Source organism: Argopecten irradians, chromosome 9, assembly GCF_041381155.1.
Source record: "Argopecten irradians isolate NY chromosome 9, Ai_NY, whole genome shotgun sequence".
In the NCBI taxonomy this organism is placed as follows: Eukaryota; Metazoa; Mollusca; class Bivalvia; order Pectinida; family Pectinidae; genus Argopecten; species Argopecten irradians.
This window is the reverse complement of record NC_091142.1, coordinates 14,355,961-14,373,621: the sequence shown is the minus strand read 5'-3', so window position 1 is coordinate 14,373,621 and position 17,661 is coordinate 14,355,961. Positions and strand designations below refer to the sequence as shown.

Sequence of the window (17,661 nt, the reverse complement as noted above, 5' to 3'; positions counted from 1 at the left end):
GACCTGATTTGTTTTTTTTTTATGTTTTAGAAAAAAATGATTAAAGACATTCAAATAATGACATAACGATGTGTCGAATATATGATACTAATGAAGAAATATATGTTTTCGAATCATGAAGATAGCAACACCCAAAGACAAATACAACGCTTCGCTTATCATGAAATAAATTGTACCTAGTCGACGGCTATCGCCGGTCCAATCGTTCTATATAAGATGCTCTTTGAATCCTTGTGACAAAATATTCCCTGTGGACTACATAAATTGATCAATATGACAATGGTTATTTATAAGCACTCCCTTTTTTATATACCAGACAATTTCTGTTGCATCTCTGGCGCTTCCGCGGACATAATATGGCATACGACTTTATTGAATTACAAACTCGACGCCACTTGAGATTATCATTCATTTGATTAGGTAACTATGCTATATACCTTTGACTTAGCTAGTAATCTTATCTTATTCCCTTACGATATACCTCTTATCATGATGATCAATATTTCCGGAACAGACACACAAATGTAGAATTATGTTTAAAGAAATCGGGACCCTATCAATTTAGGCTAACTAAGACCGTGGAAATCATGACCATGACCTGCTTACAATCAACAAAAGACATTTTTACTGACCTGTTTATACTGAAATGAGTAAGGTATCCAAACGACGCAAAATTACTTTATTACACATAATAGTTCGTACTAATATTCGTTTCCATTGTGCTTTACTCTAATCCCAAATTGCAGTTACTAAAGCATTTATGTCACTATCTTTTAATTAAAAGAATATTTCATAACCCGATGAAGTTAAAAAAGGTTACATCAATGCACATAATTAGTTTTTAGACTACATGATAACATAAAATACGTTTGAACATACTATTCGATTGATTTTCCAATGCATTATCGTTTCTTAGTCAATCTGCAATGTCAACGTTTCTATAACGTCGTGTTTTCGCCCAATTCTCGGATTTTTTTCCTCATAGCAGTATGAATAAAAAGTATGTGCCAATCCTAAGTCGGATTTAGTATGAAAACATGCAAAAATTAAGTATATCGAAGTAATGACGATTATCTTTGGCGAATGTCACATCAGATAAAATATACATGGACTTGCGACTTCTAAAAGAATAACCACCAACAATGGAAACAACTATATATTCTCGAGATAACTGTTTACGTAAATTCGGGAAATAGGTCGAACGTAGAAAGTATTAAATTGGAATGCACGGTTGTAAGTAAGAACGATAAATCGCGAATGTATTCATATGGGAACATGTTGAAAATGGATGACTGTATAGGCGATATTGATTTGATTAAATTAAAATTAAAAAAAAAACTATTATTGACAAAATAAAAAAAATGAAATTGCATCAATCATGAACTGACTACCCATAATTCTGAATAAAACAATTACATCTAAATATTAATTCAATAACTAAACTTTTTCACTCATTGGCATTTCCGTGTTGACGGAAGTGTGCAAGAAGTAGAAAGATTAGACGTGAGATAGGTCGAAGAAGACTATTAATACACTCCCAACATACCTCAGAATAAAATGCTTCCCAATGAGTATTCATTTTCCGATAAATTTTCATCGAGGAGAAATTTAATAAAACATCTGTATACAATGCTCTCTGATACGGAAACACAACACATTGGTAAATGATAAGTGTGAGATTAGTTGTCTTACAAGGAATAAAACGGATAAAAGACTGTTTTTGTTTCTTATAATAAATCAAAATCGATAGTTCATTATTTCTATAGAAGACGTAGTTTTTTATTGGTTGCCTTAATAAAAACGTAAAATGTGCTGAAAAATAAACGATACGAAGTAAAGACTGTTAAGAAGCACTGACAAATCCCTCAATAAATCAACGACATCATATCTGCCTGCAATAGCATACAATAGACAGCAATTTACATTGTAGCTGTTTTGTGTTAATTTCATCGTCACATCAGAAAGCAAAAGACAATCTGCAATGTCCAATACATAACTGTTTTGTTTTTTGTTTTTTTTTAAATGGCCTTATACTATAACTTCGTTGTGTAGGAGTAATGTATAGATTTTAGAAGGGTTCACAACATTGTTTACTAGTAACTAGATAATAACTTGGATAGGTTGGTTATTCGAGCCACGTCCTGTTAACAGCTAGGGTCATATCAGGACATCTGTATGCAATGTGATTGTGTGAATGTCTGTATATTTTTGGAGGCTGCGGTATATATGTGTTGTGTCTCTTTGCATTAGTTGAAACTCTTGCCCGTTTTACAGTGCAATCTCACAGAAGCATACCGCCAGAGACACTTCGGACAACACACCCCGCTCGGACACATTATAACGCCCTCGATCAAATCAGTCACTTCACTCCCTATATGCTAAGCGATAAGCAGGAACTGAAAATAACGTTTTATAGACTTTGAAGTGTCTTGGCCAGGTGAGAGAACCTAAAGCCTCCTTCACAGGGACGAGCGCTTAACAGAATGTCAAAAGTGAGGTGGTGTAAAGGGAGGCGTTAGGAAGAAGAAAGTAATTTAGGAAGAAGGAAAAATACGATCCTAATCGCCTCCTACGATCACGGAATAAGGACAGCAGGCACAATTCTAAAGTCCTTCCTGCAGAACAGAGTAACAGGGTTATCCCCTTTTAATAATGATATGACAAGATGTCACTTGGTATCTGAAACGTATTCGGGACATCTTTACTTTTTAAAGCTAAATACACAAAATCAATTAAAATGAACAAAGAAAGATTATGTTGAATATAAATACGCGAGTTTAGCGTTTAGATTATACAGTTTACAAATTGTCTGCTTGAATCAACTAGTATATAAACCTTCGTGTAATCTATATAGCATTATGTACATAGTTAGAAACGAAAGTGGCTGCATATGGAAAGTACAAGTTACCTTACATGTACATTATAATTAAAAAGCTTATGATAGTATGCATTGCATGTATGTAGAGTGTTATCATGTGTATATTGTACATATAGCTGATCTTATCGCCATCCTGGTGAATAGGGTATCTCTGTATGTTGTTATTTACAAGTTTATAAAGTATACATTTGTGCATATATACACAATCGTATGGCATATGTGTAAATCTCAGACGTTTAAAGTTCATCTTGTATTGCAATATTGAGGTACTTTCGTTTTCAAGTGTCTGTACCATCTTATAAGTAATGTTATTAGTAATCTATCTGAACACGTACTACGCATGTTACATCTATATTACATTTAATAATAGTACATAATGATAAAGATGGATTGATGTATTTACTTATCCCTGTATAATGTATATAGTTAGTACACGTTTACCTTTACAGCGAATATGCCTTACATGTTACACAGAGTCCTACAGAATAACTTAAATCCCGTATGTCATACCTGTAATGCGGTATAGATATTGAACTTTGTTTACTTTGTATTAAATACCGATTTCATATAGGTATATGGATGTGAATGTGGTGGCTTTATTTTGACAACCTGGTATGTCAATCACTAGCATATGTGTATTAATAATAGATCTTGTCTTACCTGTTGTGACGAAAAACAACACCCCATTATTGTTGTGTGCGGTCCATCTGACGGGAAGCTTTTCTATAAATAGCACTCACATGACTTCACTAGTACACACTATGTATATTAAGATGTTATTTCTAATCTTTCAATAGAACAGGTGCTGATAGTAGTTTACACCCTGGGTTAATTTGCCCGACTTACAAGTGTACGCTTAGTGTATGTGTATACATCGTGTATAGTTGTTTGGGATATTAAGTAATCGTGATCAACGCTTCCCAAAATAAATATTAATGCGTTTATTGAAATTAGAAATGAATGGAATGCTATCTGAATGCCTACTTAAATTCCCAAATTGCTTTTAATTGATAATTACAATGTCAGCTTACCGTTAATGCTAAACTTATCATCACCTTCTGAACAATTTAATTAAAATAAATCAAAAGTAATTTTTCAAAACGTGGGTAGTCTATGTTTTCTCCTTTGGTCTTAATTACTGCGCGTTAGTTTACTACTACTGCTCCAGTCGACATAAAAACAAAATAATTTTGTTATTAACGTGGAAAGCCGGAAAGCTTACATGTGTTTGATGTTGTAACCTCATCTTAGGCCATCGACATACATTTCATTATCTTATTATTGTTTTTAAGAAACTGTTGGGTTTGTTTATTTATATTTATGGAGGGTAGTGGGCATTTGATTATAGTACTATACCACCACGTGATGCTTCCAAATGTGAATTCATTTTCTAATAACACTGCTATAACACTTATTAAAGTGCATTCTGCACATTCAATGTGTTGATAAGAAACTAATGGTAAAATTGATTTTTTTTTTCATATAAACAAATGTTATTGCAGTAAGCAAAATGATTTGGCATAAGACTAAACCTATCTAAATCATTCTACAAAACACCCGCATAACATAACGAAATATGAATGGACAATGCCATACATTGTAGTATCTTCTTAACAAAGATAACACTGTAGCGCTTGCAGATCATTGTGTAAAGTTGTTGTAAAAAGGATAACGGTATGGCGTTATAGAGTTTATCATCAGACATATACCGTTAGACATTTTACAGCAACTTTATATATATTATCTTCAAGAGCTTGTGATGAAAACCTGCTGGTTTAATAATACATTCTGAAACACGATAAAATAGGTATAAACGTGCATTCTCACGCACCAATCTTGACAACTATTCAATCAGGTTAAAACACTATAAACTATCGAGACCAATCTGTCGGTATCAATGTGATGAATTCGAATACGTTATACTGTAAATACACATTTTATCTAGGTGCATTCTAACGCTATTTTTCAACTTTAGTTATGTCCACAGTACTCATTCTAACAGTGTCCTCATTTTCGTGTTAATACATCTTCTAATATTAGTTTTATAATATTAGCTGCACACTGTATGACCTCGTGTCATGTTTTATAATTGCTTTATTATTCCCATGGCGTTTTCTCAGTTGTTTTTTTCGGCAGCACTACAAGAGTCACGTTATTATCACTAATTACACACGGAAAAGGAAATCGACAGGCCATCATCCACATTAAGTACCTGCTTACTCTGTTCATGGTATTACCAAAGGCACATCGGTAACCTATATATCTATTCATTTGAAAGAAATTAGCGCAATAACCTGACCCATGGACATCTTGAAGACGTCATTAGGTATCAAGGATATGTCCAAAACCTTCAGGCAGACTCCATATTAGAAACATAAATGGTTTTGGTCAAACATTGCAAGAATAGGAAAATTTATTCCTTGTCAAGGTATGGTAGAATTATGTCGAATCTTCTCACATATTTGGGCTAATGTCCAGTGACTTGGAAATATTTGCTTATGTCACTATTGCGGATTTCGTTGGCAGATGCTGGGCAGAAAATGCATTGTGACGCCATGTCTAGACATCATGACGACATCTCTGCAACACATGTTCATAATGAATTTATTTTGTGTAGGTTGTTGCAGTAATATGATACAAATGACTTATATGTGTATTTATTTCTTATCTGATATGATCACGTGTCGAACCGTTCGCAAACCTCACAAAAGTTGCTTCTTATATTGACATTTTTTTAAGATTATAGCAACATTTAAATTGTAATTGCATGTCGACCGTCATATAAATAGTCAATGACTCCATCAAAGGAATAAAAGAAGGACCTCTATTCGCGATTGATTGAAATAATCTTTCCTTCTTTATATTGATTTCTTTCACCTAATTGCACTATAATAAGATGCATTTTTTCTATTTTTAATTTTCTATTTCCTCTTCTTCTTATATATTATTATTGTTTTTAAAGTTATTCGTTCATTCGATGAAGATTGTTTCGATCTATCGGAAACTAATATATCCTATTTTTAGACGGGCAAAAAACCTATAAGATTATGAGATTGCCTTCTGTTTGGTAGTATATCTATTTCAATTTTTCTTAAGAAGTTTAAAGAAATGGAAAAACACGCATTTCGTGCATTCAAAATTAGTTTTAGGAGACTCCAGCCCGGTCGCGTTGCACACATGCTGTGGTTTAAATTACAGAACCAAAGTATCACTTTGTACATATCGGAAATAAACCAATTCGTATACATATCAGAGTAGTTGATATCGCTGTGACCTGCATGCAAACATCCATTAATGTCCTTTTGTGCTATGCCTCAATTAACTTGCCTTCCTATGTAAACATTAATGGTGAAACGTCTTGTAGCCTCAAACCAAACCCGCACCAGTGGAGTTAAGCAATTTCCGCCTAGCAAAACTAAAGCGTTCTTAAGGCAGTGTATGGTATTGCCCGCAAAAGTAATTTACTCTTATCGAAAAGACAATTATTAATTCTCGTGTGGGATTTATGTACTTTACGGGAGCATACGAAAGCTCTTTCTTGAATCTTATAGCTATGAACTGGAGTTTTTACGATCCTTGATAACCATGGTATCCATGAATGAGTCAATGCATTTGAGAAGGGGGTTTTTACGGGATGTAGAGAAAGGATTAGAACAACAGTTTAGCAATATTTTAAATTAATTTTGCTTTTAACAAGCATTTTCATTGGCGTAAAAGTTTCCTCTATTAACTAAAAAAGGAAATTAGGCGTCGCCGTTTGTAAGGTCACGTCTGATTGGCTGATCGACGTAATGATTTTATAGAATAAAGAAAAAAGAACCCAAAGATGAAATCTGAATTTAAAACAGATTACCTTTCGTAAATTAAACTTTATTTTTAGTGTTTTATCTGAATGATATATACAAACATGTTTAAGTTAATGTTTCTCTTCTTAATAATGATTGAAATTTGAGGTTGGTTAAGATAGATTAAAATAGATTAATGATTACCTTCACAGTGTTCTACGGGAAACAAGGTTTTTTTTTCTTACTGGTTGTTACAAAATTTGTTTTAGATCTAAGAAGATTGATATACAGTGTTTTATGGTGGTCTTATTCAGCTTCCATGGTGTTCAAATAAATTATATCTAAATTTCAAAAGTCCAACCCAATTGATGATAAAGCTATATGATACAGTTTCATTGAATTTGATTTTGTCAAAAACATTTTTCACGTCCTTTATTTAGAAAAAAGCCGTAGAAGACTTGTTTATATTAACACGAAAAGGATTCATTGAGTGATAGGATATGGTTTCCAACTGGCTGAATTCTGCCACAAAGTCACAATTTTCGATAATAAACATAAAAAAAGAAATGTCACAATCAGGGGTCATCTTCCGAAATATAATCAATAAAGCTATGTACTGAGCACACAAACAAGCAAGAACTTTCTCAAAGGCTTCTGATAGTAATTTCTCATCCTTTTCTGGACAATTAGCTAATTAGGAAATGAACGCGGCATTCGAAATGGAGGTTGCCGTCACTCCTTTGTGGAAACTCCCCAGCCATTTCCGGTCATGGCGCTCCCTCAGGTGACAGCCGTACCGACATCAGAAGACTGACCACATCAAGGAACAAATTGGACTACATTTACCGTTTATTTTATTTCTGAAGAGACCTACATCTTCCCAGATTCAGGACCCACGTACCGAAGTACAGTTGGTGTAAGGAGTAAATAAATTCTGTTAAAATCATAAACGTGTTGATAATCACGTGATCGAGGGAGCAAGACTGTCGCCCAATAAAAAACTGCTGTTCTAGAGGAAAATGCATTATCGAAATAATCAAAATACTGAAAATTTGTAAGTGAATTAGAACATTAGCAATAACTATTTGGGAAAATCAAAAAAAAATTCAAAGTTCAGAAATTGCCGTTTATTCTTTCCGTATAATGTAGATAATTATACTATTTGATAATCTTATTTCAGAATAGTGAAATTATATCCAATCGATTACATGCACTTCATTACTGGTTTAATAACTTATGAATCAAAACAATTATCACAACAAAAATGATACAAATGAAAAAAACAGCCTTCAGTTCAAGAAATAAATGATAAAGAATTTTAATTATGACAACAAGGTATATTTTAATTTGACACCTTTCAGAGACGGAACCTTCCTTGCTTGGCCTAAAACGTTGCTGTATAAATCGATAAAATGTACTTAATTTAGAATCTAGTTTGCAGTCACCATAGGATGATAAAACGTATGTCAATTATAGAGAAGGTTTTGTAACCCAAGACATGCTGAGGTTTGCCGCTAGGCGGCTTTTTAATCATCGCACGTGACGACGTTCGTATGCCTCGCGTGACCGGAACTTGATGACGGGGATTGTCTTATTAATTCTTTGGTATTCCGGTGTGTTTGGGTGTATCTGTTGATAAAGATATCCGTTTGTCAGTATGAAAAAATAATCGAGACGTGAAGTAAATATAACGGGAGGTAATGAACATGGGACTTGCATTTGTGGAACCAGTAGCTTTTGCTGATATTGTATCATAAAATAAATCGATAACACCTTCGGTTTGAGATGGATAATTTGTTGATCTTAAATATATGTTATCTTATGCTTGGATTCATGTTTTTATTCAGAAACTTTTCCTTTTTTTTTCATTTTCCTTGTTTGTTAAGAGCGTTGTGATGATATCAAAGTAAAGTAACTTGTAGTGTTCGATCTCTTTTGATAATTGTGTTACTTTTATTATGGTTCTCAGAATAAAGGGATTTATATTTTCATGACTTAGAGTTATTTAGTACATTTTATACAAAACAAAATGAAACTTGCTTGCTCGTTACCGACTTTAATTATACGGGAAACGATCTACAAAATAATGAAATCATTAGATGTTTTTTCCATAAACGGAGAATCGTTACACATTTTTAGTTTAATCCTGCAAATCAACACATGGTTACATATTTTCTCTTTACTCATTGTTTTAATTTCTACAGTTGAATTATTTCTAAATTGAATGAGGAAGTTGAGGATATTATAGTATATAGATGTTCCTACTTTGTTTGCCTGACATCAAATGAGAAAACAATATATTATCGCTATCACTTTTATCATATAAAATAACAAGTATAATTCATGATCTATTAATTAATTCAAAAGACATTTTATTATATGGTCCACTCTCTACATATGGGAAAATCTCAAATGCTGGAGCTAATTTTATAAATTAACTAATTCCCTTTAAGCGAAGGTAACTTACCTACACATCAGTTGCCATTTTTTCATAATGTTTTGTCGGAAACATGCATTCTTGAGAGTTTGTTTGCTTGGAAGTATCTGAGATGGTTACTACAAGTTAAGTGTTGGTGTTCTTTTCCCTGAATTGGCTTGTAAAGATTTCGAAGCGGATGTCGTTCACTGTAAATACATAATGTGATCCGTAAGGAATAGTGAGGCCATCTTGGGATCGAACTCGTGGTTGGAACAGATCCAACTCAGAAATTATATTTAATTTCTATTTGATAAATGTTCTAAGCATCATATCAGATATTTGCTTTCAGTGGTACGACTTGTTTGTCAGCCCACAGTATAATTTGGCATGGTAGGGTGTCCTCTTCGGTACCTTTTGTGGCATCAGTTAATAGAATGGTACGATAAAATGTTAATAGAATTTCAATATTACAAGGTCACACAGTACAAATATACTGCAGAATCCTTTCACATACATATACATTTTCACCGCAACATAGTTAATAGGACTTCAACATGATAAACCAAACAAAACGATATTAGATATTAAAATACATTTTTCTGATATTGGGAATGATTTCATTTGATGTTCATTCAAAGAAATTAAGACATACATAGCAAGTTAAAGTTGAACTTTTGTTTGTTTGGTTTAACGTCCTATTAACAGCCAGGGTCATGTAAGGACGTGCCAGGTTTGTTGGTGGGGGAAAGCCGGAGTACCCGGAGAAAAACCACCGGTCAGCGGTCAGTACCTGGCAACTGCCCCACAAGGGATTCGAACCCGCATCCCAGAGGTGGAGGGTTTGTGGTAATATGTCGGGACATCTTAACCACTCGGCCACCGCGGCCCCAAAAATATTAACCGCCCACGAAGGGACTCGAATCCTAGACCCTCAGATTGAAAGTCTGATGCTCTACCGACTGAGCTACGCGGACAAAGTTGAACAGTTATTCGTTATTCAGATTAACGGATAAAACTGTCTAACGTAACTTTGCTAATATACTTCTGTAACCATGTTTGCTTTTCATGTATGTTGTCAGTCTTCTTCATTTTAGATAGCTAAGACCGCATTGTCATTGTTGACTTTCTTTCCTTTTTATTCTGTCAGACTCTCTTCCCATTTATTTAGCATCTACTTCGTCTGAGCATTCGTCGTTCGCATCAATGGAAATTTACACGTGGTATGGTCTAAATAGTATCTAAATGGTAGACTTTGCTTCTAAATTTTATTGACTTTTTTTACACTATCTTTGTATTAAGTGTATGCATAGATATCAAACTGTTATATTGTTATGTTGTTTTATCATTTTCTTCTGTAAATGTTTCTAACGTGACGCTACCCAAATTGGAACAGTTTTTGAAGATTATTGTAAAAATTTTCTTACTTGTGGTTGAATCCAGATTTTTTTCTTAACATTCCACAAATAGATGCTTTTATTATTAATTTCATGATTTGTTTACTTGTCAGCAGTGCATATATTTATAAATACAGAGCTTGGAAGCATGCCCGGTCCAGCCTTGTGTTTCAGCAGGTTTGAGTACCCAAAATGGAACACCTCCTAAATAAAGTTTGATTAATAAATGCCCAGGCATGATAAAAAAATGTTTGAATTCATTAAAAGAAAGTTCAAACATTTCTTAATTTATTCAAGTCACATGTCTTTCAAAAATATTCCATTCAGCAATTAATTTTCTTATTTTAAAAGGGTTATCGCACGACGTCGTTTCCCGGAGTTTTCAAAATTTCATTATTTTCATTTCTAAATACAGATAATAAGCAACTGGAAAGATTGTAAACTGAAAATTATGTGTCACATATTTAAAAAGTGTTTCATTTTGGGTAGCGTTCCAAATTGGGTAGCGTCACGTTAGGTCTGTTAGAAAAAGGTAAATTGCATCTCCCCATTATTTTTAAGATAAATATTATTTGTATTTTGCCATACAACAAATGTCATGCTGTACTACAGTACATTTTTTAGTTTCTTACCCGTGTCAAATGATTAACGATGGTTAATGTGGTGGAAAGAGTCGATATGCCAGTAAAGAAATCAAACAAAAATATGGCCAAAATGCCTTGAACTGTTGAGAAGGCATCAGTATTAGTGATGAAATGAACACGTCCGTTGTTCTTTCTATTTGAAGACAGTTGTTTGGAAAATTGAATTGCAATACACGTATACCTGATCGTGGTAGCCGCTTGAAAGATATCATTTAATTCTGCCGTGAGCTCTCATTCTCTAGTTACCAAATACAAATACTGAGGTGTTAGCTATTGATCGTAGATCGATGGTTTTCTTCAAATGCTTTGTATTCCCCCAAATATTTAAAATCTGATAGTTCCTAATTAGAACTGGTTAATAGTATGGAGTTAAATAGAGAAAATCAATTAAGACGTCTCCCATTGTTAAAGAAGATAATTTACTTTTACATAGGATTATATAAACAGTATATAATCCATAACAGTTTTATCCTCAAAATATGACCAAATAATCTTTACATATTTAAACTCTTACATTTGAGTGGGCAAGGTCATTGAATTTTGAACTATTATATATCATTGAAAAAAACTCGAAAAAAATAATCAAAGACTTTTCTATTTGTGTGACTCACAGTTTGGTGAATCACCTTACGATTTTAAGACGATTTACATCTCTTCTCTACATCTAGAATTTTCGTTATTGCGAAAAATTCATAATGGATTTAACGGGATACAGATTGGAAAAAAAACACGTGTTCGTTAATTTAACGTGAGCGCATGTGCATTTATTTACAGGCAGAACATTAACTTTGCATTTTAATATTGATGTTATAACGAGCATTGCCGGAGACAGTTGACATGCTTCATCTGCTAAAGCAACTAATCTTTAGTTCATTTGTTTGACTGACTGATTTTATACATACATGTACCTACTGTTTTCTTTCTGCACCTAAGATTTTCTCCGACATGTTTCATACAAATCTATCATAATGTGCACAGTTTATGCACTTATCTACTCTACTTGTAGACTTCATTTTGCATTTGGATTGTCGCAATCTGGTCACGTTTTGACAAGCTCACGTGTCCTGACACCAACATCAATATTTCCATAAACATTTTTATTGCGTGATCACTGTTCAGTAAACCTTTTTTCCACTTTGAAAGTCACCATGAAGTTATAATGGCGAGCCCGTTTTGTCAGTTAACGATGTCGAATCCATTGACCGAAATTAATTACCACCTAGGAATATTGAAAAATGTCTATGATTCCATGTCTAGCCTAATATGACTCCGTTGTAGGTCTTACGAGAAAAAACCCACTAATGTGTCCATTCCCAGGCAGTAATGACAAGCTGTGATGGTTGTTCCGTGCGAAGGTGATACTTATTTAATGGGCTAGCGCTGTGTTTGGATACTGAACACATCAAATGTGATTATGTATCTTTACCATGTCCATAAAACCTACCGGGGTTAATTTAAGAAATATCAATCATAGTAAAAAACAGTACATATTGTACCCTCTGAACTCTACTGATGAACCATTCAATATGACTTTATTTGAGTTGTCTGACTGTTGATTTCCTTTTGGCTATTTAGTTAAGTTGAATGTTCGCTAACGTGATGTTGAGAGGTAATAAATCGTCTGCAAGCCATTTTACCCACATTTACCTTTTAAAAATGGCACGTGTTTGCAAGGTAGACTTTGACTTTAAGGTATATAGTATCAAAGGTTAAGATACCAATGCAGATGTCTTATCGCTCACTTTGTGACATTCTTACCTTCCGAACGGCGCGCATAGTTTATCCCTGGACACGTGGACGTAGGCAACACGTGCAATACCAGGGTAAGTTTATTTAATGCATCGGAGAATTGCTGATGTAGCATTCCATAACTTTATCTACTCTTCTATGCTCAGTGCATATCATAATGCGTATCAATTTTCAGTTAATGGAGCAACAATTCGGCTTTTTTAACAAATAAAACTAAAAGGAGATTTGACATTATATTTTGTATCTGATCCTCATGGTCACGGCCTGGTAATGGCGGAATGGCTTTATACATGTATAATTTAATCTTACTTATAACAAGCATTTTCATTGACTTAAATTTTTTGTTATAAGCCGCTTCGTAAATACATGTCATCGACGTTTAAAACGTCGCTTTTGATAGGTTGATACGGTAGAGCAATACAATCTAACAAAAAGAGTCGATCAAAATAGTAGCATTGAAATAGAATTTTAAAAGGTTAATCTTTAAAATATTTTTTGTGTGTATGTATTCCCCGAGAGTTTCTCGTAATATATATGTTTAATAGTTATATCTCACTAGATCAAACCTGTCAAAGACAAAGAACAGCTCACCCCGTTCAGTTACATTATACTTTCGATAAGGAAATCCGTTAATATTACAAACTCCTTTTAGGAAAATTAAAGGGGTCTCTTAGGAAGTGGAAACATTTAATTTTATATTTTTTAAATGTGTGTAAACACCTACATTATACGGCGTCTCTTTACACCGATTGTCGCAATGTATGATGATAGGCTTCCATGAATGTACATTGTAGATGTGACATAAGTGATCATCATGGCTTAAATGAAGTGTTGAAGTAACGGTATAAATACTCTCTGTAATTAATTTTAAAATTATATAAAGACTTAAGTTAAAATATTAAGCTAGAGCTAAAACTCATGTCATTTCAAAATTTGAAAATGTACTTCCTCGATTTCGGTAAACATGATCAAAAACCGTAACTTGTTTGATAACTGTTCACTGTCATTGTACCCGGTTACGAAGTCGTTTTTGTGACGTATAATTGTCTAAGGATGGAATAGTGTCAAAGTCAAAAAAGCGAAGTCTCATTATCTCACCACGAGGATGCGGGATACGACGCTATTGCGGCATAATACCTATGATAGTAAAACCAATCAGATATCAGTATTTTGCCACGTGATGCTTTCGTAAAGTATTTTTGCATCATACAGAATAAAGGAAATAACTAGGCTGTAAGTCATTCCCATTTTTCAGTACATATGGGTCAAAAGGTTGCTCTTGACATTCGCGAACCACCATGATATAAAAGATAATCGGCCACAAGTGGATTGCTAATGTCGTCATATTTGAACATAAACGAGGCTCTAAGCCCAAAATGTGACTTATAAATACAGTGTAATCAAATCTTGTGTTCTTTATCGTATTATTTATTTCCTGTGAGGAAGTTCAATGAAAACGTGACCGCAATTTGATACGTCGCTAAATTTACTGGCAACGCATCAAGCTTTAATAGATAAACAAAAAAGAAATAGTTATTACGTATCATGTCGTTGTGTTTTTTACATACGATTGCCACACACGTGAGATTGTTAAAGGTCTATCATTTTGTTAAATCTTTTCATAGGGTGTCATCTTGAATTGAAGTATCATTTTTGTCACTTAATATATATACTTACTCTATATATATTATTCGAAAATTGCACGAAACTCTTTAATTCATATCGGTTGAAACAGGACTTAGTTTTGACCGAAACCTCAAGAAGGAAGGTAGCTAATGGAGATAATGATATGCCCTCCATTGGTCCTTGTTAGTTGTAATTTGTCATGGTCTCAGATATATGTTTACACTGCCACGAGCCACCAGTCGGCACGTGATGGGACACGTGCGAATGAAAAAAATTACGTGCAGATAGTGGAAATTACAACTGTATACGTGACAGGATACTTGATGTTGATACCCATATTTACGTTTATTGGCCTATTCAGAGCTTGCAGTTTGTGTATCAAGTATCAAAATATCATTTATTCTTTCGGCAGTCAATTCCAAGGGAGCCCAGAGGGAAGGAGACGGTAGACGCTCAATCTAGGCGTAATATTACGAAGCTTTTAGATAGACGTTTTGTCTAGGTGGGGACTATTTACAATTCCTTCCCATGAGTCATATATGTTTCATTATTTTCGCTCTTAAACTTAAATAAATAACTATTAATCATTTTAAATTGCATTTACAGCATTAGAAATCATTAGAAATCGATCAATTGATTGTTACTGTTTTTGTTTCATCATTGTGTAAGTAGTATATCCTATCATGATTTAAAATGATTTAGAGATGCTCAACCGCCGATAGAGCATAAGTGATGTTTAATCGTGAGCATAAGTGATGTTTAATCGTGTACATACACAGCATGTCTCTAATTGATTTGAAAATACTTATGAAATATTTTTTTTGTGTATGCGTATTAGTACTTCATTCCATATGGGACAGAGTACCCTGAGGTGTTTTTTCGGAACACAATTACTTACATTTTATATTGTTTAATTATATTAAAATTAAAAGGTCAAATTTGTGAATGCCTCTTGTTTAGCCAATGAATGCCGTTCTTTTAAATATCCCACGTAAACTTATTTCATTCAGGCTATGCAAAAAATAACCTCAAACTTCTGAACAATGAAAATTCTCTAATATAGAAAATCAATTTAGATGTTACTCATAACACGTTTTCGTTAGCAAAATATGTACGTACACATTTTTGTCAAAAACCTATTGTTATAAGCATGCTATAGTAGTACGGTTTCGTTAACAACATTTGTACTTACATATTTTATTTACGAAACCAGTTGTTATGATAAAACCTTAATCTAGTACCAGATTTGGATGAATAGGAAATATGCACATGACTAAAAAGTATAGTTTGGAAATTAGGTTTGTGGAATGAACTTCCTCATAATTAAAGAGACAGACTTGAAAAAATCACGTTAGGAGTTAATATTCTGAATTTGCATATTACAGTGTTATCTGTACTTGCAAGAAGGTAATAATTATAATGACTTCATATGGTTGCGAGCGTAACGTCATACTTTCGGCGAAAATGACGTAAATTGCGCTCACAAAATAATGACGTAACAATCGAAACCAACCCGCAAGGGAGCTAACTCTGCAATATGGAAAGACGGAATAGTCTTCTAATATAATTTAAGGCAAATTCTATCTGAGAGCGCAGCAGTTAATTCATTCTTTCGTTTGTTTTTTTCAACTGTGTTACTAAATAGAAATATACCAGGTAAAAAAAGGATTTCCATCGGCGAATGAGTATTCTTCCCTGACCCATCAGTCTTATCGATGTTGGCATGTGTTTTGTTGTTATTGCTTATTGTGTGCGTTGACTAATTGTACTGCTAGAAACCATTTACAGAAATATTAATTATTAGAATCATAGCTATGCTGAATTACTTGCATAGAGTGTATAACAAGAAAAACAAAATTGAATGAAGGGTACTTCTATTTTCACTTTCTGCAAAAATACGTGACTGCGGCTACAAAATATATCTCAACGTCATTCTCCGGTACCAGGCGGAAAATTACGAAGCAACTGCTCACATAAAACGGCTTTACAGTAAAGATTCATGACAATATGTAATTATTAGATTCAGGTAAGAATAAATTGGAAGATTAATCTTTCACTCATGTATTCATTTTGAATTTTTCAAGCATAACTTGTTTATAATCACGCGAGAGTGTGATTTTGTAATCACGCGAGAGTGTGACTTTTGATACTGTTTTGCGCGATGCTGGATCTTGTGTTGACTTCCTGTTTCCGGTTTACGAGAAAGTTTTCCAACTCTACATATATTGGATAATTTACATAGAATAACGTAACCGCGACACCTCTATCACAAGAGTTCGCTTCGCGAAAACAAACCTCATTTGGTGCTACGGTCATTACGCAAAGGAATTCCGTGTTAGTGGAGCGGCTAAGGTCGATTTTTCGGCAAAATCGTTTAAATTTTAAAGAAAGCATGAAACTTTGCACATGGCTTTTTGAGGACATCAGGTTTCAGGAAAAAAAATGGACCCCAAAAATTCGCGGTCCGTGGCGGCCGCCATATTGGTTTTCAAAATGGCCGCCAAAAAACTTCTTCTGCGACCCATATCTCACGTTCTATACTAGATAGACCCACACTTTAAACGTCTAAACCCATATTATTGATACTTAGAAACTTTCTGGTAGCGTTAAACCTCATATAGAAGGACCGCTACTTTGAATTTTAAGATGGCCGCCAACTATGTGAGCTATATCTGAATAAAATACATCTAATTGGGTAAGCTGACTTGAAGCAAATAAACACCTGCAAATAAAGTGAGAGTATTTATACGTTTGTAGTGTTTGATACTTAAATGATTTTATTCTTATTTTGATTTCAAAATGACTGCCATTTTGAATTTTAAATTGGCCGTTTAATTTTTTTCCGTATTTCACTCTGTAAATGATCGAGCAAAAGATCAAGTTACCACTCTTAACACGTTGATACATATGAGATGCCTTAAATGATATTTGAATAAACCCCCGAATTGCAACTCTACAGGCGTCATTAGAGGATCATCTTTCATGGGCTTTATCGAGTCTTCAGTTGGAACATCTTTAATGTCGCAAGTCAACAGCGATTGTCTAAATCACTGCCCATATGCAGATAACACCAAGCTCAAACATTGTCACTTCTACTGCGATCAATCGGTCTCTTCTCTCCTGTTTTTGACAGTAGATCCACAGCTGATTTCTTGTCATTCTCCAT

The 17,661-nt window shown here is 33.9% G+C and overlaps 1 non-coding gene and 1 pseudogene across 1 annotated transcript; both read right to left on the bottom strand.

The window, feature by feature from the left end:
- Window positions 1-17,661, bottom strand: part of LOC138330546 (uncharacterized) — a 37,970-nt pseudogene extending 20,309 nt beyond the window's left edge.
- Window positions 9,984-10,056, bottom strand: Trnae-uuc (transfer RNA glutamic acid (anticodon UUC)). Its single transcript has one exon. It is a non-coding gene; the product is annotated as a tRNA-Glu (tRNA).